Source organism: Procambarus clarkii, chromosome 18 (assembly GCF_040958095.1).
Source record: "Procambarus clarkii isolate CNS0578487 chromosome 18, FALCON_Pclarkii_2.0, whole genome shotgun sequence".
In the NCBI taxonomy this organism is placed as follows: Eukaryota; Metazoa; Arthropoda; class Malacostraca; order Decapoda; family Cambaridae; genus Procambarus; species Procambarus clarkii.
Window position 1 is genome coordinate 27,966,907 of NC_091167.1, and position 19,751 is coordinate 27,986,657.

Here is a 19,751-nt window from a genome sequence, read left to right on the forward strand (position 1 = left end):
TCGTGCCACGCACAACGAAGGAGGTCGTGCCACGCACAACGGGGGAGGTCGTGCCACGCACAACGGGGGAGGTCGTGCCACGCACAACGAAGGGAGGTCGTGCCACGCACAACGGGGGAGGTCGTGCCACGCACAACGAAGGAGGTCGTGCCACGCACAACGGGGGAGGTCGTGCCACGCACAACGGGGGAGGTCGTGCCACGCACAACGGGGGAGGTCGTGCCACGCACAACGGGGGAGGTCGTGCCACGCACAACGGGGGAGGTCGTGCCACGCACAACGGGGGAGGTCGTGCCACGCACAACGGGGGATGGTCGTGCCACGCACAACGGGGAGGTCGTGCCACGCACAACGGGGAGGTCGTGCCACGCACAACGGGGGGGTCGTGCCACGCACAACGGGAGGGTCGTGCCACGCACAATGGGGGGGGGGGTCGTGCCACGCACAACGGGGGGTCGTGTCACGTACAACGAAGGGGTCGTGCCACGCACAACGGGGGGTCGTGCCACGCACAACGGGGAGGTCGTGCCACGCACAACGGAGGTCGTGCCACGCACAACGGGGAAATCGTGCCACGCACAACGGGGAGGTCGTGCCACGCACAACGGGGAGTTCGTGCCACGCACAACGAAGGGGTCGTGCCACGCACAACGGGAAGGTCGTGCCACGCACAACGGGGAGGTCGTGCTACGCACAACGGGGGGGTCGTGCCACGCACAACGAGGAGGTCGTGCCACGCACAACGGGGAGGTCGTGCCACGCACAACGGGGAGGTCGTGCCACGCACAACAGGGGGGTCATGCCACGCACAACGGGGGGTCGTGCCACGCACAACGGGGGGGTCATGCCACGCACAACGGGGAGGTCGTCCCAAGCACAACGGGGAGGTCGTGCCACGCACAACGGGGAGGTCGTGCCACGCACAACGTGGGGGGTCATGCCACGCACAACGGAGGATCGTGCCACGCACAACGGGGAGGTCGTGCCACGCACAACGTGGGGGGTCATGCCACGCACAACGGAGGGTCGTGCCACGCACAACGGGGGGGTCATGCCACGCACAACGGGGAGGTCGTGCCACGCACAACGGGGAGGTCGTGCCACGCACAACGGGGAGGTCGTGCCACGCACAACGGGGAGGTCGTGCCACGCACAACGGGGAGGTCGTGCCACACACAACGGGGAGGTCGTGTCACGCACAACGTGCCAAATATAATCATTTAAATAGTCTAAACAAGGCAATTCCAGTTATAATTAATAACATCGTTTTAGGATAATATTCGTTAGCGGGTGACGATTGTGGTTTTCTCGATGCTGCAGATTTAATTTTTGCTTCGATGAACTACAATTTTTGTTGAGACTCTTTGAGAGTTGCTGTGAGTCTAGCTGTCTCTTGCTGACCCCGCTCCGTAATGTGAACCTTGTGTTACTGACACGCGTCTTCAAGCTTCAGACACTGTTCACCAATAGTCTCTAACAACCTGATGTCCTTTTTAAGCGCTTCCATTTCTTCTTGTTTCCGTTCATTATCGAGTTAACAGGCAAGTGTTCGTGTCTGAATTGCACTTAAGGTGACCTCGGCCTGGTGAAGTGATTGTCTCACGTGCCTCAGCTCTGAATTAAGAAGTCCCTCTTCTATTTTATGAGATGTTTTCGTACGCAACATATCAGCAGATATACTTGTATATCTTGACCAGATTTCCTTCTTTTCACTCTAGCACTTAATTTCTCTCACTTAATACTCTTTTATCAATTTATCTTTTATCAACATTTGTTTGTAAACAAATTTATATTATTTATTCTTGCGGTTATATTAGTCTTTCCAATAGTCACTTAAATTCAAAGCGTTTCTAAACTCGGTTTCGACAGAGTTGTGTTTTTGTTTGACACCTTCGAGCTCTGAGTGGAGAAGTGCGTGTTCCTCATGTTTTTGTTAGAGTTGAGCTTCAACAGCGTCGCACGTGTTAATCACGTGATCTTTGTGCTCTACACCTTCCCTCTTCATTAATGCTTCTCCTTGCGAGTGATCTTCGCTCTCATCCTCACCAACAGTTTCCATATCATTACTACTGCGTTTGGAGAGTGAATGTGAAGCTTATAGTTGCTCACGAAGCTGGGCGTTCTCTGTCTCTTTGGCAGCGACGGTTTTTCTCAATCTTGCAATATTCCGGCGGAGAATTAGGTTTTCATTCGTCACCTCATTGTGCAACTCATGCTTTTCGTCTGCGATACTTCTCATGTCTTCTAAATCAACGATAAGTTTCTGGTGCTTGTTATGCAGCCTTTTGTGCTGCTTTTGCTTCTCCTCGACAATTTGTCTCATATTTTCCACATGAGCAATAAGCTCATGGTGCTCCTTGTGCAGTTGCTCGTGTTGCTTGTGTTTCTCCTCAAGCTCACCTTTAACATGGGTAAATTATTGATGGGCGTGGTCTCTCTAACTGACCATAGCAGTCAGCTCGTTCTTCCCGCGTTCATGTAACGCATAATAGTTACGATACAGATCCCTGTATTACGCCCTGAGGCCCTCTACTTAGTCTTTACATTTCCCTTCCTCCGATTGCGCTTGTAGTAAATCTTTGTACAATTTATTTGCCCTAATATTGGCAGATTCAATTTTTGCCTTGAGTGGCATGTAGATATTTTTACTCGTCTCGCGAAAGCGTGCGCAGCTGTCGAAATGCTTCTGAAGGTCTTTAAGCTCTGCCTGGAGCGCACCGATGTCTTTGCTTTCATGTTCCTGCAGTGTGGTTCTACATTTTTGGAACTCCCAATAGTAATAGTCACGATCGTCTTGCAGGTCCTCCACCTTCGAGGTCATCTCCACAGTATTGTCTCGTAGTTCCTCATACTTTTTCACCAACTTTGCATTTTCCTTCATTTTTTTCTACGTAATTATTTTCTAATTTTTTAATTTTTATTTTATTTGGTCATTTTCTGACGAAAATTTTTCTATGGTTTCGGACGATAAATTGAGATGACGTTTTGTGTCATCGTTGGATTCAGTGAGAGTCGTTAAGGCCAGTTAATGACCTGACACCTCCTGACCATGGTCCTTGTTAAGACCTGACACCTCCTGACCATGGTCCCGGTGAACACCTGACACCTCCTGACCATGGTCCCTGTGAACACCTGACACCTCCTGACCATGGTCCCTGTGAACACCTGACACCTCCTGACCATGGTCCCTGTGAACACCTGACACCTCCTGACCATGGTCCCTGTGAACACCTGACACCTCCTGACCATGGTCCCTGTGAACACCTGACACCTCCTGATCAAGGTGTCTGGGAACACCTTAGGGGTAGATCTCACACCTGGTGATCTTGGACCCGGGGTAGATCTCACATCTCCTAGCTGACCGCTGTATGTGTTAAGACCTGACACCTAGCTGGCCACGGTCCCGGTGAAGGCCTGGAGCTTCAGGGGTCTGGTCCACTGGGGCACCTGGTGCCTGGTCCTGGGAGAGAGCTGGTGCCTGGTCCTGGGAGAGAGCTGGTGCCTGGTCCTGGGAGAGAGCTGGTGCCTGGTCCTGGGAGAGAGCTGGTGCCTGGTCCTGGGAGAGTGCTGGTGCCTGGTCGTGGGAGAGAGCTGGTGCCTGGTCCTGGGAGAGTGCTGGTGCCTGGTCGTGGGAGAGAGCTGGTGCCTGGTCCTGGGAGAGTGCTGGTGCCTGGTCGTGGGAGAGAGCTGGTGCCTGGTCGTGGGAGAGAGCTGGTGCCTGGTCGTGGGAGAGTGCTGGTGCCTGGTCCTCGGAGAGAGCTGGTGCCTGGTCGTGGGAGAGAGCTAGTGCCTGGGAGAGTCCTGGTGTCTGGTCGTTGTAGAGAGCTGGTGCCTGGTCGTGGTAGAGAGCTAGTGCCTGGGAGAGTCCTGGTGCCTGGTCCTGGGAGAGTCCTGGTGCCTGGTCGTGGGAGAGTCCTGGTGCCTGGTCGTGGGAGAGTCCTGGTGCCTGGTCCTGGGAGAGTCCTGGTGCTTGGTCCTGGGAGAAACCTGGCTAACCTGAACCACACAACACCAAGAGAATCTTTACAGACCAAATTATACTTTTCATTTGCATAATTATTAAATAAATTGTATAATTTTGTTTTACTATTGATAATCAGTTCATTACTGCTGTTGATTTTGTCGTGAAAGTGGGATGATGCATCATAATGACCCCAGGTGATAAACACATCAGGTGTGTAGCAGGTGATAAACACATCAGGTGTGTATCAGGGAATAAACACACCAGGTGTGTAGCAGGTGATAAACACACCAGGTGTGTAGCAGGTGATATACACACCAGGTGTGTAGCAGGTGATAAACACACCAGGTGTGTAGCAGGTGATAAACACACCAGGTGTGTAGCAGGTGATAAACACACCAGGTGTGTAGCAGGTGATAAACACACCAGGTGTGTAGGTGATAAATACACCAGGTGTGTAGCAGGTGATAAACACACCAGGTGTGTAGCAGGGAATAAACACACCAGGTGTGTAGCAGGTGATAAACACACCAGGTGTGTAGCAGGGAATAAACACACCAGGTGTGTAGCAGGTGATAAACACACCCGGTGTGTACCTGGGGGTAAACACATCAGGTGTGTACCTGGGGATAAAAGTACACCAGGTGTGTACCTGGGGATAATAGTACACCAGGTGTGTACCTGGGGATAATAGTACACCAGGTGTGTACCTGGGGATAAACTTACACCAGGTGTGTACCTTGAGATAAACTTACACCAGGTGTGCACCTGGGGATAAAGTTACACCAGGTGTGCACCTTAGGATAAACTTACACAAGGTGTGCACCTGGGGATAAACTTACACCAGGTGTGTACCTGGGAATAAACTTACACCAGGTGTGCACCTGGGGATAAACTTACACCAGGTGTGCACCTGGGGATAAACTTACTCCAGGTGTGCACCTGGGGATAAACTTACACTAGGAGTGCACCTGGGGGATAAACTTACAACAGGTGTGCACCTGTGGGATAAACTTACACCAGGTGTGCACCTGGGGGATAAACTTACACCAGGTGTGCACCTGGGGGATAAACTTACACCAGGTGTGCACCTGGGGGATAAACTTACACTGAGTGTGCACCTGGGGATAAACTTACACCAGGTGTGCACCTGGGGGATAAACTTACACCAGGTGTGAACCTGGAGATAAAAGTACACCAGGTGTGTACCTGGGGGTAAAAGAACACCAGGTGTGTACCTGGGGATAAAAGTACACCAGGTGTGTACCTGGGGATAAAAGTACACCAGGTGTGTACCTGGGGATAAAAGTACACCAGGTGTGTACCTGGGGCTAAACTTACACCAGGTGTGCACCTGGGGATAAATTTACACCAGGTGTGCACCTGGGGATAAACTTACACCAGGTGTGTACCTGGGAATAAACTTACACCAGGTGTGCACCTTGGGATAAACTTACACCAGGTGTGCACCTGGGGATAAACTTACAGCAGGTGTGCACCTGGGGATAAACTTACACTAGGAGTGCACCTGGGGGATAAACTTACACCAGGTGTGCACCTGGGGGATAAACTTACACCAGGTGTGCACCTGGGGATAAACTTACACCAGGTGTGCACCTGGGGGATAAAAGTACACCAGGTGTGTACCTGGGGGTATAAGTACACCAGGTGTGTACTTGGGGATAAAAGTACACCAGGTGTGTACCTGGGGATAAAAGTACACCAGGTGTGCACCTTGGGATAAAAGTACACCAGGTGTGCATCTTGGGATAAAAGTACACCAGGTGTGCACCTGGAGATAAAAGTTCACCAGGTGTGTACCTGGGGATAAAAGTACACCAGGTGTGTACTTGGGGATAAAAGTACACCAGGTGTGCACCTTGGGATAAAAGTACACCAGGTGTGCACCTTGGGATAAAAGTACACCAGGTGTGCACCTGGGGATAAAAGTACACCAGGTGTGCACCTGGGGATAAAAGTACTCAGGAGACAACTCCATAGTCTCCTGACACTGATGGATGCCTATTACTATTACTATTACTACTATTACCACCATTTTCTCTTAATTGCCTCTTTCCTTCACAATAATATTGCTTCAAATGAAAAAAGTATCTCTGTGAAAGAAAAAAAAAATAAGCAGAAGAGAAATGTAGTAAAGTTAAGATGCAGAAGCTGAACGTGGTCGTGCCACGCACAACGGGGGAGGTCATGCCACGCACAACGGGGGAGGTCGTGCCACGCACAACGGGGGAGGTCGTGCCACGCACAACGGGGGAGGTCGTGCCACGCACTACGAAGGAGGTCGTGCCACGCACAACGGAGGAGGTCGTGCCACGCACAACGGGGGAGGTCGTGCCACGCACAACGGGGGAGGTCGTGCCACGCACAACGGGGGAGGTCGTGCCACGCACAACGGGGGAGGTCGTGCCACGCACAACGGGGGAGGTCGTGCCACGCACAACGGGGGAGGTCGTGCCACGCACAACGGGGGAGGTCGTGCCACGCACAACGAAGGAGGTCGTGCCACGCACAACGGGGGAGGTCGTGCCACGCACAACGAAGGAGGTCGTGCCACGCACAACGGGGGAGGTCATGCCACGCACAACGGGGGAGGTCGTGCCACGCACAACGGGGGAGGTCGTGCCACGCACAACGGGGGAGGTCGTGCCACGCACAACGGGAGAGGTCGTGCCACGCACAACGGGGGAGGTCGTGCCACGCACAACGGGGGAGGTCGTGCCACGCACAACGGGGGAGGTCGTGCCACGCACAACGGGGAGGTCGTGCCACGCACAACGGGGAGGTCGTGCCACGCACAACGGGGGGGGTCGTGCCACGCACAACGGGGGGGGGGGTCGTGCCACGCACAACGGGGGGGGGGGGGTCGTGCCACGCACAATGGGGGGGGGGTCGTGCCACGCACAACGGGGGGTCGTGCCACGTACAACGAAGGGGTCGTGCCACGCACAACGGGGGGTCGTGCCACGCACAACGGGGAGGTCGTGCCACGCACAACGGAGGTCGTGCCACGCACAACGGGGAAATCGTGCCACGCACAACGGGGAGGTCGTGCCACGCACAACGGGGAGGTCGTGCCACGCACAACGAAGGGGGGGGGGGGTCGTGCCACGCACAACGGGGGGGGGGGGTCGTGCCACGCACAACGGGGGGTCGTGCCACGCACAACGAAGGGGTCGTGCCACGCACAACGAAGGGGTCGTGCCACGCACAACGGGAAGGTCGTGCCACGCACAACGGGGAGGTCGTGCCACGCACAACGGGGGGGTCGTGCCACGCACAACGAGGAGGTCGTGCCACGCACAACGGGGAGGTCGTGCCACGCACAACGGGGAGGTCGTGCCACGCACAACAGGGGGGTCATGCCACGCACAACGGGGGGTCGTGCCACGCACAACGGGGGGGGGGGTCATGCCACGCACAACGGGGAGGTCGTCCCAAGCACAACGGGGAGGTCGTGCCACGCACAACGTGGGGGGTCAAACCACGCACAACGGGGAGGTCGTGCCACGCACAACGTGGGGGGTCATGCCACGCACAACGGAGGGTCGTGCCACGCACAACGGGGGGGTCGTGCCACGCACAACGGGGAGGTCGTGCCACGCACAACGGGGAGGTCGTGCCACGCACAACGGGGAGGTCGTGCCACGCACAACGGGGAGGTCGTGCCACGCACAACGGGGAGGTCGTGCCACATACAACGGGGAGGTCGTGTCACGCACAACGTGCCAAATATAATCATTTAAATAGTCTAAACAAGGCAATTCCAGTTATAATTAATAACATCGTTTTAGGATAATATTCGTTAGCGGGTGACGATTGTGGTTTTCTCGATGCTGCAGATTTAATTTTTGCTTCGATGAACTACAATTTTTGTTGAGACTCTTTGAGAGTTGCTGTGAGTCTAGCTGTCTCTTGCTGACCCCGCTCCGTAATGTGAACCTTGTGTTACTGACACGCGTCTTCAAGCTTCAGACACTGTTCACCAATAGTCTCTAACAACCTGATGTCCTTTTTAAGCGCTTCCATTTCTTCTTGTTTCCGTTCATTATCGAGTTAACAGGCAAGTGTTCGTGTCTGAATTGCACTTAAGGTGACCTCGGCCTGGTGAAGTGATTGTCTCACGTGCCTCAGCTCTGAATTAAGAAGTCCCTCTTCTATTTTATGAGATGTTTTCGTACGCAACATATCAGCAGATATACTTGTATATCTTGACCAGATTTCCTTCTTTTCACTCTAGCACTTAATTTCTCTCACTTAATACTCTTTTATCAATTTATCTTTTATCAACATTTGTTTGTAAACAAATTTATATTATTTATTCTTGCGGTTATATTAGTCTTTCCAATAGTCACTTAAATTCAAAGCGTTTCTAAACTCGGTTTCGACAGAGTTGTGTTTTTGTTTGACACCTTCGAGCTCTGAGTGGAGAAGTGCGTGTTCCTCATGTTTTTGTTAGAGTTGAGCTTCAACAGCGTCGCACGTGTTAATCACGTGATCTTTGTGCTCTACACCTTCCCTCTTCATTAATGCTTCTCCTTGCGAGTGATCTTCGCTCTCATCCTCACCAACAGTTTCCATATCATTACTACTGCGTTTGGAGAGTGAATGTGAAGCTTATAGTTGCTCACGAAGCTGGGCGTTCTCTGTCTCTTTGGCAGCGACGGTTTTTCTCAATCTTGCAATATTCCGGCGGAGAATTAGGTTTTCATTCGTCACCTCATTGTGCAACTCATGCTTTTCGTCTGCGATACTTCTCATGTCTTCTAAATCAACGATAAGTTTCTGGTGCTTGTTATGCAGCCTTTTGTGCTGCTTTTGCTTCTCCTCGACAATTTGTCTCATATTTTCCACATGAGCAATAAGCTCATGGTGCTCCTTGTGCAGTTGCTCGTGTTGCTTGTGTTTCTCCTCAAGCTCACCTTTAACATGGGTAAATTATTGATGGGCGTGGTCTCTCTAACTGACCATAGCAGTCAGCTCGTTCTTCCCGCGTTCATGTAACGCATAATAGTTACGATACAGATCCCTGTATTACGCCCTGAGGCCCTCTACTTAGTCTTTACATTTCCCTTCCTCCGATTGCGCTTGTAGTAAATCTTTGTACAATTTATTTGCCCTAATATTGGCAGATTCAATTTTTGCCTTGAGTGGCATGTAGATATTTTTACTCGTCTCGCGAAAGCGTGCGCAGCTGTCGAAATGCTTCTGAAGGTCTTTAAGCTCTGCCTGGAGCGCACCGATGTCTTTGCTTTCATGTTCCTGCAGTGTGGTTCTACATTTTTGGAACTCCCAATAGTAATAGTCACGATCGTCTTGCAGGTCCTCCACCTTCGAGGTCATCTCCGCAGTATTGTCTCGTAGTTCCTCATACTTTTTCACCAACTTTGCATTTTCCTTCATTTTTTTCTACGTAATTATTTTCTAATTTTTTAATTTTTATTTTATTTGGTCATTTTCTGACGAAAATTTTTCTATGGTTTCGGACGATAAATTGAGATGACGTTTTGTGTCATCGTTGGATTCAGTGAGAGTCGTTAAGGCCAGTTAATGACCTGACACCTCCTGACCATGGTCCTTGTTAAGACCTGACACCTCCTGACCATGGTCCCGGTGAACACCTGACACCTCCTGACCATGGTCCCTGTGAACACCTGACACCTCCTGACCATGGTCCCTGTGAACACCTGACACCTCCTGACCATGGTCCCTGTGAACACCTGACACCTCCTGACCATGGTCCTTGTTAAGACCTGACACCTCCTGACCATGGTCCCTGTGAACACCTGACACCTCCTGACCATGGTCCCTGTGAACACCTGACACCTCCTGACCATGGTCCCTGTGAACACCTGACACCTCCTGACCATGGTCCCTGTGAACACCTGACACCTCCTGACCATGGTCCCTGTGAACACCTGACACCTCCTGACCATGGTCCCTGTGAACACCTGACACCTCCTGACCATGGTCCCTGTGAACACCTGACACCTCCTGACCATGGTCCCTGTGAACACCTGACACCTCCTGACCATGGTCCATGTGAACACCTGACACCTCCTGATCAAGGTGTCTGGGAACACCTTAGGGGTAGATCTCACACCTGGTGATCTTGGACCCGGGGTAGATCTCACATCTCCTAGCTGACCGCTGTATGTGTTAAGACCTGACACCTAGCTGGCCACGGTCCCGGTGAAGGCCTGGAGCTTCAGGGGTCTGGTCCACTGGGGCACCTGGTGCCTGGTCCTGAGAGAGAGCTGGTGCCTGGTCCTGGGAGAGAGCTGGTGCCTGGTCCTGGGAGAGAGCTGGTGCCTGGTCCTGGGAGAGTGCTGGTGCCTGGTCCTGGGAGAGTGCTGGTGCCTGGTCGTGGGAGAGAGCTGGTGCCTGGTCCTGGGAGAGTGCTGGTGCCTGGTCGTGGGAGAGAGCTGGTGCCTGGTCGTGGGAGAGAGCTGGTGCCTGGTCGTGGGAGAATGCTGGTGCCTGGTCCTCGGAGAGAGCTGGTGCCTGGTCGTGGGAGAGAGCTAGTGCCTGGGAGAGTCCTGGTGTCTGGTCGTGGTAGAGAGCTGGTGCCTGGTCGTGGTAGAGAGCTAGTGCCTGGGAGAGTCCTGGTGCCTGGTCCTGGGAGAGTCCTGGTGCCTGGTCGTGGGAGAGTCCTGGTGCCTGGTCCTGGGAGAAACCTGGCTAACCTGAACCACACAACACCAAGAGAATCTTTACAGACCAAATTATACTTTTCATTTGCATAATTATTAAATAAATTGTATAATTTTGTTTTACTATTGATAATCATTTCATTACTGCTGTTGATTTTGTCGCGAAAGTGGGATGATGCATCATAATGACCCCAGGTGATAAACACATCAGGTGTGTAGCAGGTGATAAACACATCAGGTGTGTATCAGGGAATAAACACACCAGGTGTGTAGCAGGTGATAAACACACCAGGTGTGTAGCAGGTGATATACACACCAGGTGTGTAGCAGGTGATAAACACACCAGGTGTGTAGCAGGTGATAAACACACCAGGTGTGTAGCAGGTGATAAACACACCAGGTGTGTAGCAGGTGATAAACACACCAGGTGTGTAGCAGGTGATAAATACACCAGGTGTGTAGCAGGTGATAAACACACCAGGTGTGTAGCAGGGAATAAACACACCAGGTGTGTAGCAGGTGATAAACACACCAGGTGTGTAGCAGGGAATAAACACACCAGGTGTGTAGCAGGTGATAAACACACCCGGTGTGTACCTGGGGGTACACACATCAGGTGTGTACCTGGGGATAAAAGTACACCAGGTGTGTACCTGGGGATAATAGTACACCAGGTGTGTACCTGGGGATAATAGTACACCAGGTGTGTACCTGGGGATAAACCTACACCAGGTGTGTACCTTGAGATAAACTTACACCAGGTGTGCACCTGGGGATAAAGTTACACCAGGTGTGCACCTTGGGATAAACTTACACAAGGTGTGCACCTGGGGATAAACTTACACCAGGTGTGTACCTGGGAATAAACTTACACCAGGTGTGCACCTGGGGATAAACTTACACCAGGTGTGCACCTGGGGATAAACTTACTCCAGGTGTGCACCTGGGGATAAACTTACACTAGGAGTGCACCTGGGGGATAAACTTACAACAGGTGTGCACCTGTGGGATAAACTTACACCAGGTGTGCACCTGGGGGATAAACTTACACCAGGTGTGCACCTGGGGGATAAACTTACACCAGGTGTGCACCTGGGGGATAAACTTACACTGAGTGTGCACCTGGGGATAAACTTACACCAGGTGTGTACCTGGGGATAAACTTACACCAGGTGTGTACCTGGGGATAAACTTACACCAGGTGTGAACCTGGAGATAAAAGTACACCAGGTGTGTACCTGGGGGTAAAAGTACACCAGGTGTGTACCTGGGGATAAAAGTACACCAGGTGTGTACCTGGGGATAAAAGTACACCAGGTGTGTACCTGGGGATAAAAGTACACCAGGTGTGTACCTGGGGCTAAACTTACACCAGGTGTGCACCTGGGGATAAATTTACACCAGGTGTGCACCTGGGGATAAACTTACACCAGGTGTGTACCTGGGAATAAACTTACATCAGGTGTGCACCTTGGGATAAACTTACACCAGGTGTGCACCTGGGGATAAACTTACAGCAGGTGTGCACCTGGGGATAAACTTACACTAGGAGTGCACCTGGGGGATAAACTTACAACAGGTGTGCACCTGTGGGATAAACTAACACCAGGTGTGCACCTGGTGGATAAACTTACACCAGGTGTGCACCTGGAGGATAAACTTACACCAGGTGTGCACCTGGGGGATAAACTTACACCAGGTGTGCACCTGGGGATAAACTTACACCAGGTGTGCACCTGGGGGATAAACTTACACCAGGTGTGAACCTGGGGATAAAAGTACACCAGGTGTGTACCTGGGGGTATAAGTACACCAGGTGTGTACTTGGGGATAAAAGTACACCAGGTGTGTACCTGGGGATAAAAGTACACCAGGTGTGTACCTGGGGATAAAGGTACACCAGGTGTGTACCTGGGGACAAAAGTACACCAGGTGTGCACCTTGGGATAAAAGTACACCAGGTGTGCACCTTGGGATAAAAGTACACCAGCTGTGTACCTGGGGATAAAAGTACACCAGGTGTGCACCTTGGGATAAAAGTACACCAGGTGTGCACCTGGGGATAAAAGTACACCAGCTGTGTACCTGGGGATAAAAGTACACCAGGTGTGCACCTTGGGATAAAAGTACACCAGGTGTGCATCTTGGGATAAAAGTACACCAGGTGTGCACCTGGAGATAAAAGTTCACCAGGTGTGTACCTGGGGATAAAAGTACACCAGGTGTGTACCTGGGGATAAAAGTACACCAGGTGTGCACCTTGGGATAAAAGTACACCAGGTGTGCACCTTGGGATAAAAGTACACCAGGTGTGCACCTGGGGATAAAAGTACACCAGGTGTGCACTTGGGGATAAAAGTACTCAGGAGACAAGTCCATAGTCTCCTGACACTGATGGATGCCTATTACTATTACTATTACTACTATTACCACCATTTTCTCTTAATTGCCTCTTTCCTTCACAATAATATTGCTTCAAATGAAAAAAGTATCTCTGTGAAGGAAAAAAAAATAAGCAGAAGAGAAATGTAGTAAAGTTAAGATGCAGAAGCTGAACGTGGTCGTGCCACGCACAACGGGGGAGGTCATGCCACGCACAACGGGGGAGGTCGTGCCACGCACAACGGGGGAGGTCGTGCCACGCACAACGGGGGAGGTCGTGCCACGCACAACGAAGGAGGTCGTGCCACGCACAACGGAGGAGGTCGTGCCACGCACAACGGGGGAGGTCGTGCCACGCACAACGGGGGAGGTCGTGCCACGCACAACGGGGGAGGTCGTGCCACGCACAACGGGGGAGGTCGCGCCACGCACAACGAGGGAGGTCGTGCCACGCACAACGAAGGAGGTCGTGCCACGCACAACGGGGGAGGTCGTGCCACGCACAACGGGGGAGGTCGTGCCACGCACAACGAAGGAGGTCGTGCCACGCACAACGGGGGAGGTCGTGCCACGCACAACGAAGGAGGTCGTGCCACGCACAACGGGGGAGGTCATGCCACGCACAACGGGGGAGGTCGTGCCACGCACAACGGGGGAGGTCGTGCCACGCACAACGGGGGAGGTCGTGCCACGCACAACGGGGAGGTCGTGCCACGCACAACAGGGGGGTCATGCCACGCACAACGGGGGGTCGTGCCACGCACAACGGGGGGGGTCATGCCACGCACAACGGGGAGGTCGTCCCAAGCACAACGGGGAGGTCGTGCCACGCACAACGGGGAGGTCGTGCCACGCACAACGTGGGGGGTCATGCCACGCACAACGGAGGATCGTGCCACGCACAACGGGGAGGTCGTGCCACGCACAACGTGGGGGGTCATGCCACGCACAACGGAGGGTCGTGCCACGCACAACGGGGGGGTCATGCCACGCACAACGGGGAAGTCGTGCCACGCACAACGGGGAGGTCGTGCCACGCACAACGGGGAGGTAGTGCCACGCACAACGGGGAGGTCGTGCCACGCACAACGGGGAGGTCGTGCCACACACAACGGGGAGGTCGTGTCACGCACAACGTGCCAAATATAATCATTTAAATAGTCTAAACAAGGCAATTCCAGTTATAATTAATAACATCGTTTTAGGATAATATTCGTTAGCGGGTGACGAATTGTGGTTTTCTCGATGCTGCAGATTTAATTTTTGCTTCGATGAACTACAATTTTTGTTGAGACTCTTTGAGAGTTGCTGTGAGTCTAGCTGTCTCTTGCTGACCCCGCTCCGTAATGTGAACCTTGTGTTACTGACACGCGTCTTCAAGCTTCAGACACTGTTCACCAATAGTCTCTAACAACCTGATGTCCTTTTTAAGCGCTTCCATTTCTTCTTGTTTCCGTTCATTATCGAGTTAACAGGCAAGTGTTCGTGTCTGAATTGCACTTAAGGTGACCTCGGCCTGGTGAAGTGATTGTCTCACGTGCCTCAGCTCTGAATTAAGAAGTCCCTCTTCTATTTTATGAGATGTTTTCGTACGCAACATATCAGCAGATATACTTGTATATCTTGACCAGATTTCCTTCTTTTCACTCTAGCACTTAATTTCTCTCACTTAATACTCTTTTATCAATTTATCTTTTATCAACATTTGTTTGTAAACAAATTTATATTATTTATTCTTGCGGTTATATTAGTCTTTCCAATAGTCACTTAAATTCAAAGCGTTTCTAAACTCGGTTTCGACAGAGTTGTGTTTTTGTTTGACACCTTCGAGCTCTGAGTGGAGAAGTGCGTGTTCCTCATGTTTTTGTTAGAGTTGAGCTTCAACAGCGTCGCACGTGTTAATCACGTGATCTTTGTGCTCTACACCTTCCCTCTTCATTAATGCTTCTCCTTGCGAGTGATCTTCGCTCTCATCCTCACCAACAGTTTCCATATCATTACTACTGCGTTTGGAGAGTGAATGTGAAGCTTATAGTTGCTCACGAAGCTGGGCGTTCTCTGTCTCTTTGGCAGCGACGGTTTTTCTCAATCTTGCAATATTCCGGCGGAGAATTAGGTTTTCATTCGTCACCTCATTGTGCAACTCATGCTTTTCGTCTGCGATACTTCTCATGTCTTCTAAATCAACGATAAGTTTCTGGTGCTTGTTATGCAGCCTTTTGTGCTGCTTTTGCTTCTCCTCGACAATTTGTCTCATATTTTCCACATGAGCAATAAGCTCATGGTGCTCCTTGTGCAGTTGCTCGTGTTGCTTGTGTTTCTCCTCAAGCTCACCTTTAACATGGGTAAATTATTGATGGGCGTGGTCTCTCTAACTGACCATAGCAGTCAGCTCGTTCTTCCCGCGTTCATGTAACGCATAATAGTTACGATACAGATCCCTGTATTACGCCCTGAGGCCCTCTACTTAGTCTTTACATTTCCCTTCCTCCGATTGCGCTTGTAGTAAATCTTTGTACAATTTATTTGCCCTAATATTGGCAGATTCAATTTTTGCCTTGAGTGGCATGTAGATATTTTTACTCGTCTCGCGAAAGCGTGCGCAGCTGTCGAAATGCTTCTGAAGGTCTTTAAGCTCTGCCTGGAGCGCACCGATGTCTTTGCTTTCATGTTCCTGCAGTGTGGTTCTACATTTTTGGAACTCCCAATAGTAATAGTCACGATCGTCTTGCAGGTCCTCCACCTTCGAGGTCATCTCCGCAGTATTGTCTCGTAGTTCCTCATACTTATTCACCAACTTTGCATTTTCCTTCATTTTTTTCTACGTAATTATTTTCTAATTTTTTAATTTTTATTTTATTTGGTCATTTTCTGACGAAAATTTTTCTATGGTTTCGGACGATAAATTGAGATGACGTTTTGTGTCATCGTTGGATTCAGTGAGAGTCGTTAAGGCCAGTTAATGACCTGACACCGTCCTGACCATGGTCCTTGTTAAGACCTGACACCTCCTTACCATGATCCCGGGCATGACCTGACACCTCCTGACCATGGTCCTTGTTAAGACCTGACACCTCCTGACCATGGTCCCGGTGAACACCTGACACCTCCTGACCATGGTCCCTGTGAACACCTGACACCTCCTGACCATGGTCCCTGTGAACACCTGACACCTCCTGACCATGGTCCCTGTGAACACCTGACACCTCCTGACCATGGTCCCTGTGAACACCTGACACCTCCTGACCATGGTCCCTGTGAACACCTGACACCTCCTGACCATGGTCCCTGTGAACACCTGACACCTCCTGATCAAGGTGTCTGGGAACACCTTAGGGGTAGATCTCACACCTGGTGATCTTGGACCCGGGGTAGATCTCACATCTCCTAGCTGACCGCTGTATGTGTTAAGACCTGACACCTAGCTGGCCACGGTCCCGGTGAAGGCCTGGAGCTTCAGGGGTCTGGTCCACTGGGGCACCTGGTGCCTGGTCCTGGGAGAGAGCTGGTGCCTGGTCCTGGGAGAGAGCTGGTGCCTGGTCCTGGGAGAGAGCTGGTGCCTGGTCCTGGGAGAGTGCTGGTGCCTGGTCCTGGGAGAGTGCTGGTGCCTGGTCGTGGGAGAGAGCTGGTGCCTGGTCCTGGGAGAGTGCTGGTGCCTGGTCGTGGGAGAGAGCTGGTGCCTGGTCGTGGGAGAGAGCTGGTGCCTGGTCGTGGGAGAGTGCTGGTGCCTGGTCCTCGGAGAGAGCTGGTGCCTGGTCGTGGGAGAGAGCTAGTGCCTGGGAGAGTCCTGGTGTCTGGTCGTGGTAGAGAGCTGGTGCCTGGTCGTGGTAGAGAGCTAGTGCCTGGGAGAGTCCTGGTGCCTGGTCCTGGGAGAGTCCTGGTGCCTGTTCGTGGGAGAGTCCTGGTGCCTGGTCCTGGGAGAAACCTGGCTAACCTGAACCACACAACACCAAGAGAATCTTTACAGACCAAATTATACTTTTCATTTGCATAATTAAATAAATTGTATAATTTAGTTTTACTATTGATAATCATTTCATTACTGCTGTTGATTTTGTCGTGAAAGTGGGATGATGCATCATAATAACCCCAGGTGATAAACACATCAGGTGTGTAACAGGTGATAAACACATCAGGTGTGTATCAGGGAATAAACACACCAGGTGTGTAGCAGGTGATAAACACACCAGGTGTGTAGCAGGTGATATACACACCAGGTGTGTAGCAGGTGATATACACACCAGGTGTGTAGCAGGTGATAAACACACCAGGTGTGTAGCAGGTGATAAACACACCAGGTGTGTAGCAGGTGATAAACACACCAGGTGTGTAGCAGGTGATAAACACACCAGGTGTGTAGCAGGTGATAAATACACCAGGTGTGTAGCAGGTGATAAACACACCAGGTGTGTAGCAGGGAATAAACACACCAGGTGTGTAGCAGGTGATAAACACACCAGGTGTGTAGCAGGGAATAAACACACCAGGTGTGTAGCAGGTGATAAACACACCCGGTGTGTACCTGGGGGTACACACATCAGGTGTGTACCTGGGGATAAAAGTACACCAGGTGTGTACCTGGGGATAATAGTACACCAGGTGTGTACCTGGGGATAATAGTACACCAGGTGTGTACCTGGGGATAAACCTACACCAGGTGTGTACCTTGAGATAAACTTACACCAGGTGTGCACCTGGGGATAAAGTTACACCAGGTGTGCACCTTGGGATAAACTTACACAAGGTGTGCACCTGGGGATAAACTTACACCAGGTGTGTACCTGGGAATAAACTTACACCAGGTGTGCACCTGGGGATAAACTTACACCAGGTGTGCACCTGGGGATAAACTTACTCCAGGTGTGCACCTGGGGATAAACTTACACTAGGAGTGCACCTGGGGGATAAACTTACAACAGGTGTGCACCTGTGGGATAAACTTACACCAGGTGTGCACCTGGGGGATAAACTTACACCAGGTGTGCACCTGGGGGATAAACTTACACCAGGTGTGCACCTGGGGGATAAACTTACACTGAGTGTGCACCTGGGGATAAACTTACACCAGGTGTGCACCTGGGGGATAAACTTACACCAGGTGTGTACCTGGGGGTAAAAGTACACCAGGTGTGTACCTGGGGATAAAAGTACAGCAGGTGTGTACCTGGGGATAAAAGTACACCAGGTGTGTACCTGGGGATAAAAGTACACCAGGTGTGTACCTGGGGCTAAACTTACACCAGGTGTGCACCTGGGGATAAATTTACACCAGGTGTGCACCTGGGGATAAACTTACACCAGGTGTGTACCTGGGAATAAACTTACACCAGGTGTGCACCTTGGGATTAACTTACAGCAGGTGTGCACCTGGGGATAAACTTACAGCAGGTGTGCACCTGGGGATAAACTTACACTAGGAGTGCACCTGGGGGATAAACTTACAACAGGTGTGCACCTGTGGGATAAACTAACACCAGGTGTGCACCTGGTGGATAAACTTACACCAGGTGTGCACCTGGAGGATAAACTTACACCAGGTGTGCACCTGGTGGATAAACTTACACCAGGTGTGCACCTGGGGATAAACTTACACCAGGTGTGCACCTGGGGGATAAACTTACACCAGGTGTGAACCTGGGGATAAAAGTACACCAGGTGTGTACCTGGGGGTATAAGTACACCAGGTGTGTACTTGGGGATAAAAGTACACCAGGTGTGTACCTGGGGATAAAAGTACACCAGGTGTGTACCTGGGGATAAAGGTACACCAGGTGTGTACCTGGGGACAAAAGTACACCAGGTGTGCACCTTGGGATAAAAGTACACCAGGTGTGCACCTTGGGATAAAAGTACACCAGGTGTGCACCTTGGGATAAAAGTACACCAGGTGTGCACCTGGGGATAAAAGTATACCAGCTGTGTACCTGGGGATAAAAGTACACCAGGTGTGCACCTTGGGATAAAAGTACACCAGGTGTGCATCTTGGGATAAAAGTACACCAGGTGTGCACCTGGAGATAAAGGTTCACCAGGTGTGTACCTGGGGATAAAAGTACACCAGGTGTGTACCTGGGGATAAAAGTACACCAGGTGTGCACCTTGGGATAAAAGTACACCAGGTGTGCACCTTGGGATAAAAGTACACCAGGTGTGCACCTGGGGATAAAAGTACACCAGGTGTGCACCTGGAGATAAAAGTACTCAGGAGACAACTCCATAGTCTCCTGACACTGATGGATGCCTATTACTATTACTATTACTATTACTACTATTACCACCATTTTCTCTTAATTGCCTCTTTCCTTCACAATAATATTGCTTCAAATGAAAAAAGTATCTCTGTGAAGGAAAAAAAAATAAGCAGAAGAGAAATGTAGTAAAGTTAAGATGCAGAAGCTGAACGTGGTCGTGCCACGCACAACGGGGGAGGTCATGCCACGCACAACGGGGGAGGTCGTGCCACGCACAACGGGGGAGGTCGTGCCACGCACAACGGGGGAGGTCGTGCCACGCACAACGAAGGAGGTCGTGCCACGCACAACGGAGGAGGTCGTGCCACGCACAACGGGGGAGGTCGTGCCACGCACAACGGGGGAGGTCGTGCCACGCACAACGGGGGAGGTCGTGCCACGCACAACGGGGGAGGTCGTGCCACGCACAACGAAGGAGGTCGTGCCACGCACAACGGGGGAGGTCGTGCCACGCACAACGGGGGAGGTCGTGCCACGCACAACGAA

The 19,751-nt window shown here is 51.5% G+C and overlaps 1 protein-coding gene and 2 long non-coding RNA genes across 3 annotated transcripts in view; 1 reads left to right on the top strand and 2 right to left on the bottom strand.

Moving 5' to 3' along the window:
• Nucleotides 1-19,751, bottom strand: part of LOC138365849 (WD repeat-containing protein 86-like) — an 83,010-nt gene that overhangs the window by 28,903 nt on the left and 34,356 nt on the right. The window lies entirely within an intron of this gene.
• On the top strand, nt 398-3,140 carry LOC138365845 (uncharacterized). The gene is made up of 2 exons (XR_011229047.1): nt 398-1,071; nt 1,118-3,140. It is a non-coding gene; the product is annotated as an uncharacterized lncRNA (long non-coding RNA).
• LOC138365846 (uncharacterized) lies at nt 8,339-10,748 on the bottom strand. Its single transcript, XR_011229048.1, has 2 exons — nt 10,030-10,748; nt 8,339-9,765 (listed from the first exon to the last, which is right to left on the bottom strand). It is a non-coding gene; the product is annotated as an uncharacterized lncRNA (long non-coding RNA).